Genomic DNA, 5,000 nt, shown 5'->3' with positions numbered 1-5,000 from the left:
TAACGCTTATGTCTGGACTTGGTATTCGCAAATTTTCCTATTGTGTTCCACTTTTCGATTCGAAATAACATCTAGTCTATCCGTTTATTTGCAAAGTTTCTGCACTTTATAAATAAGACCATAACGCTTATGTCTGGACTGGGTATTCGCAAATTTTCCTATTGTGTTCCACTTTTCGAATCGAAATAACATCTAGTCTATCCGTTTATTTGCAAAGTTTCTGCACTTTATAAATAAGACCATAACGCTTATGTCTGGACTGGGTATTCGCAAATTTTCCTATTGTGTTCCACTTTTCGAATCGAAATAACATCTAGTCTATCCGTTTATTTGCAAAGTTTCTGCACTTTATAAATAAGACCATAACGCTTATGTCTGGACCGGGCATTCGCAAATTCTGCTTATGTGTTCCACTTTTCGAATCGAATTAATCTCTATTTTATCCGTTTATTTGCAAAGTTTCTGCACTTTATAAATAAGACCATAACGCTTATGTCTGGACTGGGTATTCGCAAATTTTCCTATTGTGTTCCACTTTTCGAATCGAAATAACATCTAGTCTATCCGTTTATTTGCAAAGTTTCTGCACTTTATAAATAAGACCATAACGCTTATGTCTGGACCGGGCATTCGCAAATTCTACTTATGTGTTCCACTTTTCGAATCGAATTAATCTCTATTTTATCCGTTTATTTGCAAAGTTTCTGAATTTTATAAATAAGACCACGACACTTATGTGTTAGATTGTTCGAAAATTCTGCCTTTGTGTTCCACTGTTCGATTAGAATTAATCTCTATTTTATCCGTTTATTTGAAAAGATTCTGCACTTTATAAATAAGACCATAATGCTTATGTCTGGACTGGGTATTCGCAAATTTTCCTATTGTGTTCCACTTTTCGAATCGAAATAACATCTAGTCTATCCGTTTATTTGCAAAGTTTCTGCACTTTATAAATAAGACCATAACGCTTATGTCTGGACCGGGCATTCGCAAATTCTGCTTATGTGTTCCACTTTTCGAATCGAATTAATCTCTATTTTATCCGTTTATTTGCAAAGATTCTGCACTTTATAAATAAGACCATAATGCTTATGTCTGGACTGGGTATTCGCAAATTTTCCTATTGTGTTCCACTTTTCGAATCGAAATAAAACTAGTCTATCCGTTTATTTGCAAAGTTTCTGCATTTTATAAATAAGACCACGACACTTATGTGTTAGATTGTTCGCAAATTCTGCCTTTGTGTTCCACTGTTCGATTAGAATTAATCTCTATTTTATCCGTTTATTTGAAAAGATTCTGCATTTTATAAATAATAATAATTGTTCAAAATTTTACCTCACACCCGATATTACAAGTACAAGTGAGCCAGGTGATGAAGATTGTCAAACAGTGTGACAGATGAAATAGGAAGAGAGAGAGAGAGAGAGAGAGAGAGAGAGAGAGAGAGAGAGAGAGAGAGAGAGAGAGAGAGAGAGAGAGAGAGAGGAGAGAGAGAGAGAGGGATGAGAGAGAGATTCGTTTTTTGTTCAAAATTTCTCTCTCTCTCTCTCTCTCATATTGCACAAGGTTGTACTATTTTACTATTTATCAAGAACAGCCAAGGTGGCAACCCAGTCTCTGTATAAACTAAGCAAGATGGCAACAGGGACCTCGCTCCTTATCCAATGCCGAAGCTTTAATTTGAGTCAAACGGTTTGGTTAAAAAAAAAAACACCCAAAATAAGTTCGTGTGTGATGGAAGTTGAAGTCGGCTTATTATAAAATCGTTTATGGTCTGTTTGGATTACCCTTTTTAAATAGAAAAGGTGAATATAACATAAACTTGAAGAATAGGCAAGCTAAATGAAAATTAAATTGACTGATTAAATGAGTACGCGAGGCTGAGTTGCGAACGACTACTGGGTTCCGACATTCCGATCCCAGTGTCATTCATGTTCACCGTACCGTGTTACTGTCTACACACTACACTGCATTGTTAGTGACTGGTCATGTCTTTTTTGTTTGTATGTTTTACGCAAGCTTAATAAAAATTAAATTGACTGATTAAATGAATACGTGAGGCAGAGTTGCGAACGACTCATGGGTTCCGACATTCCGACCCCAATGTCAGTGTCAGTCATGTTCACCGTACTGTGTTACTGTCTACACACTACACGGCATTGTTAGTGACTGGTCATGCCTTTTTTGTTTGTATGTTTCTTTTAATATGGGTCAATTTACAAAGAATAATAATAGAAATGTTCAAAACAAAAACTAGATTCACTATTACGTGCCTGTAATGAAGTGCTTTCCACAAACCGTGAGCGAGAATGATGGTGGAGGTAATGGCAACCATGTGGGTTTGTTATTGCTTCCTGCCTCCGTCAACCCACGCATCCAGTTGCGTAACCCACGCTGAATCTGACCGTATTAGTATGACCTATGACCTCTGACCTCTCAGCACACCAAATACAAATCACTGACTAGTAATCCTGTGTAATCTGTGATACAAACAGCTGATTTACATTCGGGAAACGAATAGATATGAACCAGTATCATAATTAGAGTCAATGAACCAATGTGAAATTTCAAATATATTTCAAACGTTTTCTTTTTTGTTATATTTATTTGTTCATTATCTCACATTTTAAAAATTCAACAAATTTCCTATTGTAAAGCGTTTTGAGCACATTCCGTGGATAATACACTTCGTGTATAAAAGCTGAAGTTTGTTATTGGGCGCATGTAGGTTTTATAACATGTTTCTGATGCATAACAATGAGGGCTGCTCAATTTGTCACAGGTCCAGTTTGTCACAAGCTCCAGATTAGCCCACCTCGGCCCAAGGTGATTTCTTTGCCTTCCTTGATTAGGCTGTCAATCTGGCGGAGTTGTTTTCTAGAAATGAAAGGATTTTGAACAAAGTTGATGTATCTCTGCTCTTTGTTATTGTTTCTAGACCGCCAGTTGGGTGATAAGTTCTCACCTTAGAGCAAAGAAATACAGGAGAGAGCACTAGATTCCTGAGCGGCGCATAGTTGAGTCCTTGGAAAAAGATCTTTACTCACATTGTCTCATCGTACTCGTGTGTAAAGTGAATACCTGGCCGTTAACAGCGTTTTTTCTGTCCGAAATAATTGTAATATCACCTTACAGGTGTCATGTCTTGTCTACATGTTAAATGTTGCTGTTGACTAGGATTAGCGGACGTTGCGCTGTATAAAGCTCAATTATTTTTTTAAAAAATTAACGTGACTGCTTTTAGAACATATTCTGTCCCTTAGTTGAGTCCAGCACAGTGAACATCGTTATGGTCCGCTCATTGACCTTAAACTTAAAGGAATATTATTATCTATGGGTCTGTTCCACGTCCTGTGCGCAAGGGATATCGCAAATTCCTCCAAAGTTACGAAATGTGGTGCCGTGACTTTTTGCATGTGGGCTAATATTTTAAGTAATGTTACGATTTTTAAATAAGATGGCGATGGACCTAAAAGTTATCTCTCAATGCCGAATTCATTTGATCATTTCGGCGTTTTTAATAAAATATGAGTCAAACTAAAATGTTTACCGTAATGGCGTGTAGATTCTTTTTCCCTTGGAGAAAATAATCATAACAAAATGGCATCAGTGGCGTAGCAGAGTAAATACTTTTGGTAGTTTCAAATTATGATCGAATATATATATATATATATATATATTATATATATATATATATATATATATATATATATATATATATATTATATATATATAGCACTTCACAGTGTTGAAAACGGATTCGTGGCGCTTTGTAATCTATTTTTTCTTCGTGGACAACGCACATTATATTATTTTTTTATAATATACTGGACAACACAAACAGCCCATTAGCAGGTGCGTATTTTCCGGACAAAAACAATGCTGTCAAAAAATCAGAGGGATCTCCGAATTTTTACGCTCGTGTCCGACAGGACGAGGAGGCGTGTGAACAGCCTTTCATCAAAGATATACCGCCCATTCAACTGGCGCAAAACCGTCCAGTCACCCATCGCCATTCTTGAATTATGCTCACTGCGGGCCGCTTTGAATGTGATAATGTTAAATATCACTGAATAAAAACTTCTTTCTATGGATCGAAGTTGACGTAACTCAGGTCTTTGTTATTGTTTTTTGCCATCCGCGTTTATGAGTAGTTCTCACTAAATTGTATTAACCAGACTATAACAGATTATGATTACACACAGTTTTGTATGTTGGCTAGTTATACTTCCGGATGGCAATGTTGTGAACTTCTTAGCAAAGTACATACTATCTATACTCCTCATTGTTACAATTTAGTAGGTTATGTCCATATTAGTTTTTACAAATGTAGAAATCCCAGCAGTAAGCTACTCCTCTGGATTTCAACGGTTAACAATGGGAACGATCTATAGATAGTATGCAGATGACGTCACTCAGGCCTTTGTTATTGTTTTTGCCATCCGCGTTTGTGAGTTGTTCTCACTAAACTGTATTAACCAGACTATAAAAGTTCATGGTTACACAGAGTTTGTGTGTTGGTCCGTTATACTTCCGGATGGCAATGTTGTGAACTCCTTGGCCAAGCGCATTCTATCTATATTCATGTTTTCGTCCACCAATCACATGATTTGTTGTTGTTCAACGATTGGATATATCTTAACACATGTAAACACGTTGCTTTGTTTATGAAACTTGTAAACATACCCACATGTCAAGCTGAACAAAATGACCAATCGCGATGTTAGATATTTCAAAATCTGTGAACACTTTTCACTATATGGGTCACTTTGAACACATTTAGCAATGTGACCAATGACCTTGAGCACATGGAAAGTTAATATAGATCGTGCCCATTCTTTATGTCAAGTGTGTACAAATTGTAGCATTTTTTGTGTCATTTTGAACCTCGGGTGGCAATGTTAGTGAGTCGTGCACATGTAATTCGTGAAAATTAAACCCCTGGCCATGCCTGTGGGCGAGTTCAATGATCGTAATCACAACAGAATTCAGTG

The sequence above is a fragment of the Berghia stephanieae genome, chromosome 1 (assembly GCF_034508935.2).
Source record: "Berghia stephanieae isolate SIO BIC M18660-M18661 chromosome 1, UCSD_Bste_1.3, whole genome shotgun sequence".
NCBI classification, from domain to species: Eukaryota; Metazoa; Mollusca; class Gastropoda; order Nudibranchia; family Aeolidiidae; genus Berghia; species Berghia stephanieae.
This window is presented reverse-complemented; position numbering follows the sequence as displayed.